Here is a 16,944-nt window from a genome sequence, read left to right on the forward strand (position 1 = left end):
TTCTAATGTGTATGGAAATACACGGCATTAGATATACAGGGGTGGGGTCCTGGGGTGCACACCAATTGAGAGGTGCGACCCTGCGGAGACCTTTCAGTAGAACTGCATACAAAAATGTTTAAATTGGGAGTTTAATTTGTGCACCTGCACCCTTGACTTTGTATGCAGTTCTACTGAAAGGTCTCCGCAGGGTCGCACCTCTCAATTGGTGTGCACCCCAGGACCCCACCCCTGTATATCTAATGCCGTGTATTTCCATACACATTAGAAGGCCAGAGACCCCTTCTGCGCCTGGTGGTAGCACCCACGCCCACCTGTCCTATATATTGGTTTTAATTAGGTTCCTGACATTTCTTAGACTGCATGCAGAGCAAGGTGAGACCTGCACAAATGTTTAATGGATTATCAGATGGGGGGGTGCATTTCTGGGTTGTGGGCCCCCCTGGACTGGTGTGGCTGTTTGGCCTCAGGAGCAACACAAATTAACACTTATTTTCACTTTCATCCCTATTGTGTGTTTTATTTCAATGTAATTCATTTCTAATCTCTACCTCTCACTACTTCACCTCTCACTATTTTATCTCTCATTTTTTTACCTCTCACTTACTTATCCCTGCTATCTTTTAGCAGCCTCTCTCACTAACCTATCCTCACTTTGCTTCACTATATATTTCTTTCAGTCTTGTGTTGCCCTGGGGTCACTCAGCTGCACCATTTTGGGGTGCCCTGTGCCCTAGATTTGTACCCCGCAAAATGTTAGGGACTTGCCCGACTAATGAGGTCACCTGGTCGCGGTGGGCAAGCCGTTACTTATGGCCATAACTAAGCGAAGAACCTCGCTAAAATGCAAAATTTTATTGCAAAAATGTTTAAATTGGGAGTTTAATTTGTGCACCTGCACCCTTGACTTTGTATGCAGTTCTACTGAAAGGTCTCCGCAGGGTCGCACCTCTCAATTGGTGTGCACCCCAGGACCCCACCCCTGTACATCGCATGTAATTACCAGGTACAAGGTGACCTGGTAATTAGTGAGATGTGAAAGGGGTTACCATGTCCCTTAAACGGGTAGCAAAATGGCAATAAGAACCAGTTAGAAAGTAGAGTTCTTACCGGTTCGTTGCCGTGTTGCTTGGCGGTGTGAGCGGGTTAAACGGGTCAAGCAACCCAATTCCCATTCACACTATGGAGGAGGCAGTGCTTGGAGCAGTGCCAGCTCTAAGCGCTGCCTCCTCCCCCACCCCCGATGACGTGGCGACTCCCCGCCGTGCCCCCGGATGATGTCAGTGAACAGGCATTTTTCAGACTTGCCTACCCTCCCGGTTTTTACCTTCTTGCTGCCCCGCAAACATTGGTGTTCCTCCCGGTTTCTGCAGGTAATTGGTAATCGCGCAAAAAATCCTAGCCAAGCCAAGAAAGTCGGCTCCTGATTGGCCAAAATTCATTCTGAGTAGAGACGCAGAGGAGGAAGGATCTCTGCGCCTCTGACAGTCCGCAGCGGGGAGCTTGCCGGAGCCTGAAGAACTTCCATGGAGGACCTGGGTGAGTTGGATTTCCTTCCACAGGTCCACCTGGGTGAGTTGGATTTCTTCGGACCCCGGACCGGACGCCGACACAGACATGAAGATCGACATGCAGAAGAATGCCAACATGGATCCGGAACCAGGATGTATGTATTAAACTTTTATTTTTCAGGTGTCAGTGTGTATTTATTTAACTATTTTTTTTACTGTGGAACTACAAGACCCAGCGGGCCCTTTAATGCCCCGCAGGCTGGGACTTGTGGTTCTCCAAGTCCCAGCTTGCGGGGGAGGCTTGCTGGGACTCATAGTTCCACAGTTTAAAACAATAGTTTATTCATCTATTTTTTACACCAGTATCAGCCCGGTATCCAGTATCCCCGGTGGCCCGCACAGGGCCACCAGGGACAGCACCAGGCTTCAGTCTGGTCAGGTAAGTCCTGGAGGGGGAGGACCCCTTTATTGGGGGGGTCCCCACTGCCCAAGGGCTCCTGGCCAGGCTGACTGGTCAGAGGGTTAATGCTTTGGCCGGGGGGACTTGTATAATAAGTCTCCCCCCGACTGTGGCATTACCCTGCTGGCTGGTTTGGCCTGGGGCTGGTTCTTAAAATACGGGGGACCCCTAGTCATTTTGTCCCCCATATTTTGGGAACCAGCCCCGGACCTGGAGCCTGGGGCTGGTTGTTAAAAATCGGGGAACCCCTATTTGTCGGGTTCCCTGATTTTTAATTACTGGCCCTGGCTCTTTCAGCCTGGTGCAGGTTACAGCTGTGGGGGGGACCCCACGCTGTTTTTTTTTATTATTATTTATTTTTCTATTTTTTTACACTAAAGCCTGCACGGATCAGTCAGATCTAAAGCCAAATACGACAGGACAATCAAGGTGTATTTTCCTGTCATATTTTCGTGCCTGTTTTACACCAAGTAGCAGCCTTATTATCAGTACGGCTGCTTAGTAAATCAGGAACCACAATTCTTTTGAATGGTGATTCCTGTCGTATCCTATCGATGGCGTAGACATTCGTATTTGTAAATACAAATACGAATGTGCCATCTTTAGGAATACGAATTGCTGTATTTTCGGGATAGTAAATCCCGAAAATACAAATGTGTAAAAAATAGGTGTATTTCTGCCTACGAATACACCTATTTTTTACGAATTCATATTAGTAAATTTCCCCCTACATGTGAAGTCAGTCACTAGAAGCCGGTCAGCCCCAGCGTGATCCCCATTGATCAGAGCCTGTCTGACACCAAGCTACTGGGGTGCCGTGCACTGCTTGCTACTACTGTGCTGACAATGCCTGCTAGTGTAATAACAATGGAAGAGAAAAAAGGTGAATCAGTTTGACTGGGATGCACTCCTGTTCCACAGTAATAAAATATTATTTTTACCTATAAAAGGTGTATACTTTATTTGTTGACGTATTTGATTATTTTTAGAAGTTTTATTTATTAAACTTTATTAAGAGCTAGTAGGTCATCATTCTGTAATGGTGCTGGATAATACAGTTTGTCAATGATATGAGACCTTAAGGTAAGTAGTGAAAATATTAAAACAAGATATAGATTTAAAGAGAAAAAGAAATTTTAAAGATTAAAAATCACTCTGTGAATATTGTAGCTTGAGTATACTTGTCTAGTTACTGCTTAAATTCCACAGTGTGATAGTGGATTAATGCAGTGCCTGTGTATGGTGTTTGATTAATACGGTGATATTCTCACTGTCTGTTGTCTAATCAAAGCAATGTATTGCCCTCTGCGTATATATTCCTCAAATGGGGTTGATTCTGCCCACGATAGTTCTATCTGAACCACTGCATATGGTGCAGATGTATAATCCGTACGGACAGGTTTGTCCTACACTAGTACTAGTGCTCACAATCTGTCAGGCAGAGTCACTGGTAATTGTCAAAGGGTGTGCACTCAATTAGTGCCGTGCACACTGTGCGATCTTCCAATTGGATCTATGCTGATCCTATAAGGTGCTCTACATACAATTCATGTGGCACATATACGTGGGTCGTACACACTGTGCAATCTTCCGATTGGATCTGTAATGATCCTGTGCTTCTGAGCTTAAATGGCTGATGTGCTTTATGGTGCACTACATACAGTTCATGTGGCACGTATACATAGGTAGGAACAGTACTGATGGTATGTTGTGCACAGTTTAATGAATCACGTGTTCACATACATGCATTTCTTTATTGGGCAAGATCACTGGTAGGCTGCCAGTACGAATGTGTGATCGCTGGATGTCATACACACTATGCAATCCTCAGGTTGGATCTACACTAGCATTGTGTTTTTGTGCTAAAATAGCTACTGCATTTTGTAATGCGCTGTTAACAAGTTAATATATCACATATACATCAATGAAAGCAAATGCCAGTGGTGTACTGCACACAGTGAGTCACTGTTAACTGCCAAGATGGATCTTCAATCACTGATTGCCATACACACTGTGCAATCCTAAGATTGGATCAACACTCGCACTGTGCTTCTATGTTTTGATAACTCATACGCTTTCTGATGCGCTTATTAACGAGTTCTGATATCACATATACAAGAGTGAAAGCCAATACCAGTGACGTATTTGACAGGCTTAAATGGATTATATGTGCACAGCAAAACAGTTCTCTAACGGGCACAGTTACTGGTAGCTGTCGCCATAAATGTGCAAACACTGATTGCCCTACACACTGTGCAATCCTCAGATTGTATCCCCACTAGTGTTGCGCTTCTGTGTTTTAAATAACCAATGCGCTATTAAGGGTTAGTATAACATATATATGTGAATGGAACTTGTGTCAGATCGTATACACTAGATTCTATGCCAGGATCTCCTTTACTATTGACAGTGATCCATTGCCTGTGTAGGGTGTTTGATTAACACGGTGATATTCTCACTGTCTGTTGTCTAATTAAAGCAATGTGTTGCCCTCTGCGTATATATTCCTCAAATGGGGTTGATTCTGCCCACGATAGTTCTATCTGAACCACTGTATATGGTGCAGATGTATAATCCGTGCGGACAGATTTGTCCTACACTTGTACTAGTGCTCACAATCTGTCAGGCAGAGTCACTGGTAATTGTCAAAGGGTGTGCACTCAATTAGTGCCGTGCACACTGTGCGATCTTCCAATTGGATCTATGCTGATCCTATAAGGTGTTCTACATACAATTCATGTGGCACATATATGTGGGTCGTACACACTGTGCAATCTTCCGATTGGATCTGTAATGATCCTGTACTTCTGAGCTTAAATGGCTGATGTGCTTTATGGTGCACTACATACAGTTCATGTGGCACGTATACATAGGTAGGAACAGTATTGATGGTATGTTGTGCACAGTTTAATGAATCACGTGTTCACATACATGCATTACTTTATTGGGCAAGATCACTGGTAGGCTGCCAGTACGAATGTGTGATCGCTGGATGTCATACACACTATGCAATCCTCAAGTTGGATCTACACTAGCATTGTGTTTTTGTGCTAAAATAGCTACTGCATTTTGCAATGCGCTGTTGACAAGTTAATATATCACATATACATCAATGAAAGCAAATGCCAGTGGTGTACTGCACACAGTGAGTCACTGTTAACTGCCAAGATGGGTCTTCAATCACTGATTGCCATACACACTGTGCAATCCTAAGATTGGATCAACACTCGCACTGTGCTTCTATGTTTTGATAACTCATACGCTTTCTGATGCGCTATTAACGAGTTCTGATATCACATATACAAGAGTGAAAGCCAATACCAGTGACGTATTTGACAGGCTTAAATGGATTATATGTGCACAGCAAAACAGTTCTCTAACAAGCACAGTTACTGGTAGATGTCGCAATAAATGTGCAAACACTGATTGCCCTACACACTGTGCAATCCTCAGATTGTATCCCCACTAGTGTTGCGCTTCTGTGTTTTAAATAACCAATGCGCTATTAAGGGTTAGTATAACATATATATGTGAATGGAACTTGTGTCAGATCGTATACACTAGATTCTATGCCAGGATCTCCTTCACTGTTGACAGTGATCACTGAGTGTACACGTGCTGCTAGCGCTGTCAGAACATGACACTATGCGCTGCTGTACACGAGTAATGATTGTGGCTATACGCCAGTGTGGGCAAGGACGCTCACTCTCCTATTAATGCCTGTTGCCAGGGATGTAATCCCCTTGGCCGGCGTGTGCTGCTGCGCCTCAGCGCTACTCGCACAGGAGCTGCTGAGCTAACTAAACAGAGGTATTTTTACATGAGACAAACAGACATTACATAATTTAACAGGCTAAATTGCTACAATTTCACAGAGGAGGGCTGCCAATGCGCATTTCACTAAGTAGCTTTTTCAAGGCTATCACCTAATGCCTGCTAGTGTCCCATTAGGGGGTGCCTGTGCACCCCTAACACTCTATGTGCGCACGCCTATGCCTGCTGTGCATATATCATCAGCTGCTACCTGCTCTTCAGTGCCTCCGGTAAGCAGTAGTGGGCTGAGCAGGGGGGCAGGGTGACATCTGCCCCCAGGCCAGTAAACTTAAAGCATTTGTTGACTGCTATCCCCACCATCCTCTCTGGCCGTGCAGGAGATGGAGGTCTCAGGAAGAGAGCACACAGACAGACCTCACAGGAGAGAGAATGTGTCTGCAATAGAACGTCTAAACTCAATCCTCCCACTCAGCACCCAAAAAGTAGGTTCATACTGTGTGCCTCATGATTTTAAGATATTTAAGGGGTTTATGTGGGGGAGGGGGGTTAGTGATAGGAATGTATATAAGGGACATGATAGGCATATATGTTTGTAAGACAGTGATGCCTACATGGAGCTGGGAAAGTGGCACCTGCATGTCCTCTCTCTCTCCTCCCTCTCCCCCCCCCCCCCCCCCACACTCTCTCTCTCTCCCTCACCACTATCTCTTCTCTCTCTTTCTCCCCCCCCCCACCACTCTCTCTCTCTTTCTCTCCCCCCCCCCCCCCCAGCTCTCTCTCTTTCCCCCTCCTCTCTATCTACCTCTTCTGTCACACTCTCTCTCTCTTTCCCCCCATCATCTGTCTGGTTCTCTCCCCAGCCCTATCTCACTCACCCCCTCCTCTCTCCTGGTGGTATTAGACACACGCTTCCCCTCCCTTGACCCCATATTCCCACTGAAACACTGCACCTGCCAAAGGTGGATGGTATGGAGCACGTCTGGTGGACTGCCTAGAACCACTGGGTGGGTTTTCAGCATGTAGGGGCCCATAGGTGGAGTTAGACACGCCCCTTTGGGTAGAGTATGTCACGCCCTCTCAGCATTGCGGTACATTCTACTACCAGCTAAAATCTCCCTGAAAATGTTTTTCAAAAGTAAGCAAGTATGGCATTATTGCCGGTTTGCTGTGGGGATGCGAACATCCCAAAATGCAGGTTGGCCCCGAGACTGAACCGTTTCAAAGTCCCGGTGCGAACCTTCATTTTGCGATGTTAAATGAGTATAACCTGCTCTTATCATTTGTCTTTTTCATGCAGGGACTAGGAAAGTCATTACCTCTTGCATAATACACTCAGGGGGAAATTCACTAAGAAGGTCGATTACAGCTGATCCCGTGTACAAACTAGATAGTCCGTAATTGACCGAAAATAAAACCGTATAATATGGTAAATTTACTAATCTACAATATTCTCCGGATTCGTATTTTCCGAAGTGGTTGTCATTTATACAGTATTTGGCTGCCGAGTTTGCCGCTAGCCAAATACGGACGAGGCTTTAAGCATCGCACGGATATGACTGATCCATGCGATGCTTCAAGCCTCGCCCATAGTTGTAAATTTTCTTAGTAAATTTACCTCCCAGTATCAAACAAACATACAAAGCAAAATCAGTAAGTTTTTGCAAAGTAAATGCATAAACATTTCTTGAAAAATAGCACCATCTAGAGTTTATTTGCAGAATGAAAAGAAAATTGTGAAATGTGAAAAACTGAGTTATACCACTTTCACATCGCCGACACGTTTTAAAAACCGGTATTTAAAACGGTAATTAAAACGGGTCAGAGCCTTAACAGTGACCCAGATTACCGTTTTAAATACCGGTTTATACCCCTTTCACATCGCATTTTTAAAACGGTAAATTGCCGTTTTTTTTTCCCTTTTTTTTTTTTTTGGAAGCTTGGTTCATGCAGACAACTTTTCTGACAACTATGATGACTATAAATGCATGAAATCAGCTGGTCATGTTATACAGAATGCAGAGGTCTCAGTGACTCCCGGGCAGCAGCATCGGATGGAGCACACTCAGAGCAACCTCTGTAGCACATCTGGGTGGCCAGCCAGAGCACTGCACGACCGCTGCACACAGTCCCCGGTGCTCTGTCACACAGACAATCCCACAGTCTACAACAGCAGCGCGATCAGAAACAATGTAACACGACATGAGAAGTCACTGTATGGACAATCACCCAGCAGACTGGAGACAGGGATGCTGCACGGTGTGTTTCTAGGTGACAGCAGCAGTGGCGTAACTAAAACTTTTGCGCCCCCCCCGCCGGGACAATTTCACCGCCCCCCCCGGACAATTTTGCAGCTCTCTCCCCCCCCCCCCCCCCCCCGTTAAAAGACCCCCCCGGGAGCTGGCAGGGGGGTCCGTGCGGCGCGGAGGTACCTGTATTAAAGGAGAGCCTGGAGGTCCCTGCGCCGCCTAGTATGATGCTGCCGGAGTCCCTGCAGTGAAGTGGAAATAACGCGCTATCTCCAGATAGCGCGTTATTTCCACTTCACTGCAGGGACCCCGGCAGCATCATACTCAGCGCCGCAGGCGCAGGGACCTCCAGGCTCTCCCTTAAACAGGTACCTCCGCGCCGCACAGACCCCCCTGCCAGCTCCCGCTGCACCCACATGCAGTGGGGAGCTGGCGGAGATCCACCAGCGCCCGCAGCCCCCCCGGAGAGTATACGGAGGGCATAGGACTGACGTCACTCACGGTCATCCCCGGTTATAAGGTGGCCGGATTCATTTCAGGGGCTTCCATGTTAATCCCCGGCAGCCACGGGCAGCTAACACTTCCAGGTACATGGGGGACGGTTTTTTTTTTTTTTTCCCTTTTTAAAACGTTTAAGCCTGTACACATTCACATTGCAGAAAAAACGGCAAGGAACCGTGTAGGACTCTGCTTTTTACACGGTTCGAAATGCCAGTTAACTTGAAACGGTAAATTGGCTGTGGTGCATTCACAGTGCAGGCTTAAACGTTTTAAAAAGGGAAAAAAACGGCAATATACCGTTTTAAAAGTGCGATGTGAAAGGGGTATCAGCTGCCGTGTCAAACTCAGCTGGTTATGAATGTGATGGGCAGAGCCGGATTAACAATGGGCCTGATGGAGCTACAGCTCCAGGCCCACTCTCTAAATAGGCCCATTTTGTAGCTGAGGGTCAGGGCTTTCCAACGAGACCAGCCCCGAGTCTCTAGCCACCCGGGAACCGGAGATACTGCCAGGCAAAGCTGGAACGTTTTCCCCATAGGATAACATGAGACCCACAAATTCCGACTCCCACCTGCTTCCAACGACATCACAGAAGCTCAAGGTTGATCTCAGTCTAACCCAAATTGGGCCTTCAATCTGATACCAGGCTGGTCCATATGGGTTCATTGGTTCTAGAGATATTTCGTGTAAACCGATTATTATTTTTATTTTTTTTTTCATTTTTGAAATGTAATTTCATGGTTGTTCATGTTGTTTGAGGACAGATTTCTCTGGAACCAAATGGCCCAGTTTCACAGGACCAAATTCATTTGAAAATAATTAAAATCCCTCATGTAAATGGGTCAGTTGGTTCCGAAGATATAGCTGGTTGTTTAAAGGGGGGAGGGTAGTTTTCTCTCTTCCTCACGCCAGAAAATGCAGGAACTAGGCTGGTGTAAAAGGGGCCAATCCGGGAATGTCCCTGCATGATCCTGGGTCAATATTCCTGGGTAAATCCCTGCATTTTCTGGTGTGAAAGGGGTATCATATCAAATAGCTGGGACCTACATTGCTCTGAATACAGCCGGGCAGCCCCCTGCTCTCTGTCCGGCTGTCAATGGCTGTCATTTCTGCCTGGCGGCGGCTGTCCCTCAGTTACCACAAGCATGTATTCCCCCTTGGCAATGAGCATGTAATCCCATATGGCAATGAGCATGGAAACTCTGGCAATGAGCATGGAACCCCTGGCAATGAGCATATAGGTAAGCAGCACTTATGTAGCATAATTTTTAATAGGCATTATGGTGTTTGGCTTAATACGTAATGGACATTATGGTGTGTGGCTTAACATGTAATGGATATTATGGTGTAATTTTTAATGCACACCTTTGGCGCGCAATGCCCATTTATGAATCATATTGTGCATTATTGCTCAATCTGTTTGGTATAGTGTGTATTTTGGCTCAATCCATGTGGCAGAATGTGAATTTTGCCTTAATCTGTGTGGCATAATGTGAATTTTGACTCAATCCGTGAACCATAGTGTGAATTTTAGCTCAGTCAGTGTGAATTTTTTTCTCATTCCATGTGGCATAATGTGTAAGAGTATAAAGGGGTGTGTACAGTATAAAGGGGTTATTATTGTGTTGCATGATTTGTCTAAGGGATATATGGGGTCCGGTATGATATGCTGGCGGTCGAAATACCGACGCCGGACTCCCAACCGCCGCAATCCTGACAAGGGGGGCTGTGGATCGCTCCCCCTTTCGGGTTCGCTGCACTCACCAAGCAGAGGGCATGGTGCCTTGCTACGCTCGGCACACTATTTTATTCTGACTGGAGTGCCGCCGTACCCCGCAAGTATCTTAGGACATCGGCATCCTGCGGGTGCACCTTTGGATATCTCCCTGCATTTTTCCTATGTCAGACCCCTGCTTTTTCCAGGCATATATAATTAGTTTAAAGTATTTACAAAAATAGAGACACACCCATGAGCAGACCACCCAACCAGAACACTGGTCACGCCCCCCACATTATTATTTGCTGGCCACAACCCCTATTATTGCGCATAATAGGCCCTTGATCATTTTCAGCTCCAGGCCCATTTAGACATTAATCTGGCTCTGAGGGGCAGGGGTGGCCAGAATTTTGTGTCCCGGGATCTACTTTTAGTTCACATATTTAGCGGAGATCTACCAATGGGCCTGATTCGGAGGTGACCATATACTGATATTTAGTTTTGCTATTCCGCATGCATGAAAGTACCGAAAACCCCTTACTGCAGACCCGTACATCTAACTGTATGATGGCGGGCACAGTTGCACATGGCATTGCTGCCAGTAGAGATGGTAACTGTATATTTCTGCAGATATGAATATATAAGAATCAGCAACTGCACACAGTGGCGTAGCTACGTTTTGGACGCCCCCCCCGCTGTTAGGGGGGGGGCGCCCATACCCACCCCCGCCGCCGCCCCGTCGAGCAACCCCCCCACCCCCCCGGCCGCCCCATCGCCTATGCTAACCCCCTGCCCCGCAGTCTTACCTATCGCGCTGGTCCCGGCGGCTCCGTCCGTTCATCTGCTGAGGACCACCAAAAAATGGCCGCCCCCGTACAGCAGACAGTTTCAGAGAACTGTTTGCTATATGGGGGCGGCCATTTTGTTGTGGTCCTCATCAGAAGAACGGAGCCGCCGGGACCAGCAAGATACGTAAGTCTGCGGGGGATTGGGGGGGGGGTAACTATAGCACCGCAGCCCCCGGCGCCCCCACATGCACAGCGCCCCCCCGCGGTGGTGGAAGCTGCTGTGCTATAGTTACGCCCCTGACTGCACATACATACACAAACATACATACATACATACATATGTTCGCTAGGCTGCTAACATACACAACCTACTGAACAGTCTGTATCACTGGAACCATTACCACAGCCCACAGTTATCACTCCTGAGCTGTCAGCAATCCACGTGGGATCATGCCTATATTATATGCAATTCAGAGTTTAACATCTTCCAAATGTAACACGGAATTAATATCGTTTTTCTTATTTTTTTTTTTTACTTTCGGTCAGTTATGTAATTATTGTCTGTAATTGGAACCTCTGCAGTGTGAATCCTGTCCTACCCCTTTCACATCACAAAATGCAGGGTCGCACTGGGACTTTGAAATGGTTCAGTCCCTAGACAACCCTGCATTTGGGATGCAGTTAAGATCCCGGCAGTCGGGATCCCGGCGTTCAGAATCCCGACGCCGGAATCCCGACCGCCGAAATCCCGACACATTCTCCCTCCGTGGGTGTCCACGACACCCCTGGAGGGAGAATAAATTAGTGTGCCGAGCGTAGCGAGCCTGTAAAGGGGGGTGATCCCCGTCCCCCCCCTTGTCAGGATTTCGGCGGTCTGAACGCCGGGATCCCGACCGCCGGGATTCAATACTGAATCCCTGCATTTTACTCTGTTCACATACCCTCAGCGAACTGCCAATATTGCCGGTTCGCTGACCTCACCTAGGGGCGTGGCAGAGCATCATCGGGGGAGGTGGAGGAGGCAACGCTTAGTGCTGGCGCTGCTCCAAGCACTGCCTCCTCCATTGGTGTGAACGGGAAACAAGTCACTCGACCTTATTAACCTGTTCACACCGCAAAGCAACACGGCAACGAACCAGTAAGAACCCTTCTTTTTTACTGGTTCATATTGCAGTGTTGCTTTGCAGGACCCAGTAACCCCTTTCACATCGCACCAATTACCGGGTCAAACCGGCATGAACCTGGTAATCACAGTAGGTGCGATGGGAAAGGGGTATAGGTTGCTTTTTATTTTACCCTTGTATGTTCTATTGTCATGTATTGCTAATTGCACATTTTAACCTACGTAGTGCGTCCAAGATGGCCGCCTCGCCTGGGACTCTCCTGTGTAGAAAGAGCCGTGACTGGTTCTGTTAATTATGCAATGATCTCTCCTAATCCCAATGTGCGTAAGAGGAATAATCCTTGGCATCGATAACACAAAATGTCTGTCACACCTTTGTATTTTATTCATTGTTTCTGAATTCTCTGAAAACCTAAACTTCTGTAATATGTTCATGTTATCTGTAACGTGTCCTGTGCCGAACTGGAGAAAAATACTGTAGAAATATAATTCTTCTTCTTCTTCCTTTGTTAAATCTTGTTTTTATTTGTATATATTATTATTATTATTATTTATCAGGAGTTAATAACCCATATATCATATAACCGACTTGCATTATTCACATACAACACATACAAATATAATGTTTCCCTACCAAACCTTGAGCACATATTAGTCGGAGGCATTGATTCATTACTCCATAAGCCCCGCCCATTTGTATGGTCAGCTCAGTGATCGGGGTGTAAACTTACTCCATAAGCCCCGCCCATTTGTATGGTTACCTCAGTGTTCGGGGTATAAACCTACTCCATAAGCCCCGCCCATTTGTATGGTCAGCTCAGTGATCGGGGTGAAAACTTACTCCATACGCCCCTCCCATTTGTATGGTCACCTCAGTGATCAGGGTGTAAGCCTACTCCATAAGCCCCTCCCATTTGTATGGTCACATCAGTGATCAGGGTGTAAGCCTACTCCATACGCCCCTCCCATTTGTATGGTCACCTCAGTGATCAGGGTGTAAGCCTACTCCATACGCCCCTCCCATTTGTATGGTCACCTCAGTGATCAGGGTGTAAGCCTACTCCATACGCCCCTCCCATTTGTATGGTCACCTCAGTGATCAGGGTGTAAGCCTACTCCATAAGCCCCTCCCATTTGTATGGTCACATCAGTGATCAGGGTGTAAGCCTACTCCATACGCCCCTCCCATTTGTATGGTCACCTCAGTGATCAGGGTGTAAGCCTACTCCATACGCCCCTCCCATTTGTATGGTCACCTCAGTGATCAGGGTGTAAGCCTACTCCATAAGCCCCTCCCATTTGTATGGTCACATCAGTGATCAGGGTGTAAGCCTACTCCATACGCCCCTCCCATTTGTATGGTCACCTCAGTGATCAGGGTGTAAGCCTACTCCATACGCCCCTCCCATTTGTATGGTCACCTCAGTGATCAGGGTGTAAGCCTTCTCCATACGCCCCTCCCATTTGTATGGTCACCTCAGTGATTAGGGTGTAAGCCTACTCCATACGCCCCTCCCATTTGTATGGTCACCTCAGTGATCAGGGTGTAAGCCTACTCCATTTACTTTCCATTACCACCTCTAATCTCATTTACCCACCAGCCCTCACTGCGACCTCCTGACCTTTTGGAGCATTTATTAATATAAATAAAGACAAATTCACACAAAATATATTTAATAAATAAATTCAAACTTTTATTTTAAGTAAAATGTATATATTATTTTTGCTCTGCATTATAAAATAGGGAATACTGGAACAGGATTGTTCCAGAACTCTTACACACTTGTCCTATAAGAGGAACAAGATGGTGGAGTCATCCATCAGCACTCAGGAGAGGAAAAACCCCCTGTGGGGGAAACCTCTGGGGACCCATGGCTGACGGACTGCCCGTCCCTCTAGGCATTAAGAGACTTTGCAGAGTTTGCCCAAACCACCCACCCACTAACCTTATATAACCCGTCATCCCTTCTGTCACCCCAAATCTGTATTTTAACTTTTTTCCCAGATGATGAAGAACGCACCCGATGGCACCGGGGGGCACGCGCATGTCCAAAGTAATGGGGGGAGAGACAAGGTAGGGGGGAGAGACAGACAAGGTAAAAGGGGCGAGACAGACAAGGTAGGGGGCGAGAGAGACAAGGTAGGGGGAAAGAGACAAGGTAGCTAGCTACCCATTAGTATTAGGACTCCATGTAAGAATCAGCCAGAACCCCTTTAGGACTCGTCTCTGGTGCTATAAGGGGTTAGGGCTGCAATGATATATATAGGACAGCTCTAACTCTGTTTCCTATGTCCCCACCGGGTCTGATCTCTATACACATACACAGACGGCCGTCATGTATGTGCATTAGTCAGTAACCCATTGCCAACAGGCTGCTGGCAACACAGCGGAGGATACAGCGGAGGAGGGGGCACCGCTGGTCCTCGCTGGAAAGATACTGTGTGTGATGGTAAATACCAGCGGCATATCCTGTGTATCACATGGACACTAACACAATATGCTGCCAGGATTTAGTATCACTCTTACATGGAGCCCAAACTATGATATAACTATAACAACAGTATCAGATAATAACAAAGTAATGGGTACAGCACCGTATACATCTCTCCCACCTCTGCACATTAATAAGTAGGGATCCGTACGGGGACTTGATGCAGCATAGTAGGACACATTTGTGCCTTGCGACACGTCCTAACCGCTCCATACAGGGTTTATCCAGCGCCATCCAGACACCGCCCTTAGGTGTCCCAGGCACAGCCCTAGTGGCTGCTTAGTACTGCCCCCCTAGGTGGGAGATTTGTTATTATCCAATACTGTCCTGTCGGTCAGGTGATCAGTCATATATTACAGTAGTCACGCTCCGAGTCTACCGCCGCATCGTGCTAAACTGCCCTTATCTCTGTCCAGTCACTAACCTTATGTGAGTATGTCCTCCTGCTGGTGAGATGCGCACTGCCCGGAGTTCTGTGAGGTGAATGAGTGAGACAGCCTCAGTATAGCCCTGATTATGACATCACTATGACCTCACAGACCCCACCTGATTGGCCAGTTTGTGGTTTGAGGCCCATTATGACATCACAGCTCCTTTATCTTTTGCATGGCTGATCTGAGGGAAATGTGATTTAACTTCTCACTTTAAATATTACATTCACATCAGAATCTAATGTATTATTTGATGGCAGGATTTCCCTATAAATCTTTGGTAATGTGAGGTTTTATATGAACACAATTTTCACTGTAATTACATTGTATTCTAGCAGGGGTGACCTCCCATCATAACCCATTCCAGGAGAGACAAGATGCTCTCTTTCTGGACATTCATATCAGTGGCAGTTGCAGGGCTGCAGCACAGTCCACAATTCAGATAGGGGAGCCCCAACTGCCACCTTAAACACCACAGTCTGGACTCACTGGCAGGTGTGGCTCCCCTTATTGAATTTGTGACATTGGTGCAGTCCCACATCTACAACTACCACTGGCAGCAAGTCCAGGAGCAGAGCATTTTGTCCCTCCTGGAATGGGTCATGTTGGGAGGTATGCGGGATCTACTTTTAGTTCACATATTTAGCAGAGATCTACCATTGTCAATGGGCCTGATTCGGAGGTGGCCCATATACTGATATTTAGTTTTGCTATTCCGCATGCATGAAAGTACCGGAAACCCTTACTGCAGACCCGTAAATCTAACTGTACGATGGCGGGCACAGTTGCACACGGTATTGCTGCCAGTAGAGATGGTAACTGTATATTTCTGTAGATATAAATACATAAGAATCAAGAACTGCACAATCAGCGTGAATCTCAGCCAATCAGCGTGCGCCGTGCGGCCAGGGTTTTCAAAACAGAAGCGCTTCCCGCGCCGCCGCATATCGCTAGTTATTTCTTATTCACTGAAGGGACCCCCACCGCCGCCAGCTTTATACTCAGCGCCGCAGGTACCCGCGCAGCAAGGACACCACTGCAGGCTCCTGTCAGAAGCCGGCATGGACCCCCTTTGCACGGGGGGCGAGGGGCGAACTGCCGCCCTCCAGTGGCCGGCCCTGCATACATACATATACACACACATACATATACATACATACATACATACACACACACATACATACATATACACACACATACATATACATACACACATGCATACATACATACATATATGTATATATATACATACATACATACATACATACATACATACATAGCATCCACCTCTGAACCAGGCTCACAGGCCCTATGCTTCCCACAATAGATTTTGTTTTGCTGACCACTCTTACACACATAGGGCCACATTCTGCTTGCCTCGCTCGGACACCAATTCATTTGCATAGTGTATCTTAGCCCACTGCGCATGCGTACCATTCGCAAGGCGCATGTGTAGGTTTGGGCAACCGTGCACACTCGCGACCTTACGAGTAGAAATACGCTAGCGAACAAACTCGTGCAGAGTAGTCGTAATGTGGGCGTTTGGATTGGCGAGGGCACAACTGGGCGGTAATTGGGGCGTATACTGGGGTGGTGCCTACATGTGCTGGGCGGTGGCTTCGCTCCACTGTGAGAGCGCTCGGACTGATTGAGCTTAAAATCATTAGCTCGATAAAAGTAAAGGCCCCCATACACTATGCGATTTTGGGCCGATTTCATCCGATTTCGGCACTTTGTGCCGATAATCGGGTGAAATCGGCCCTAAATTGTAGGTGTGTGATATCTGATCCGATCCGCGGTCCCGTGCGCATCGGACCGGATCAGGGAGGTCGGACGGTCTGTACATACGATCACGTCCAACCTCCCTGTATGCATATGCTTGCCACCTGACAGGCATATGC

At 47.0% G+C, this 16,944-nt stretch overlaps 1 long non-coding RNA gene across 1 annotated transcript; it reads right to left on the reverse strand.

Annotated features, from left to right (window-relative positions):
• Window positions 1-13,788: 13,788 nt before the first annotated feature.
• On the reverse strand, window positions 13,789-16,238 carry LOC146074167 (uncharacterized). The gene is made up of 2 exons (XR_014473373.1): window positions 15,159-16,238; window positions 13,789-15,085 (listed from the first exon to the last, which is right to left on the reverse strand). It is a non-coding gene; the product is annotated as an uncharacterized LOC146074167 (long non-coding RNA).
• Window positions 16,239-16,944: the final 706 nt, after the last annotated feature.

This window comes from Crinia signifera, chromosome 4 (assembly GCF_055691185.1).
Source record: "Crinia signifera chromosome 4, ASM5569118v1, whole genome shotgun sequence".
In the NCBI taxonomy this organism is placed as follows: domain Eukaryota; kingdom Metazoa; phylum Chordata; class Amphibia; order Anura; family Myobatrachidae; genus Crinia; species Crinia signifera.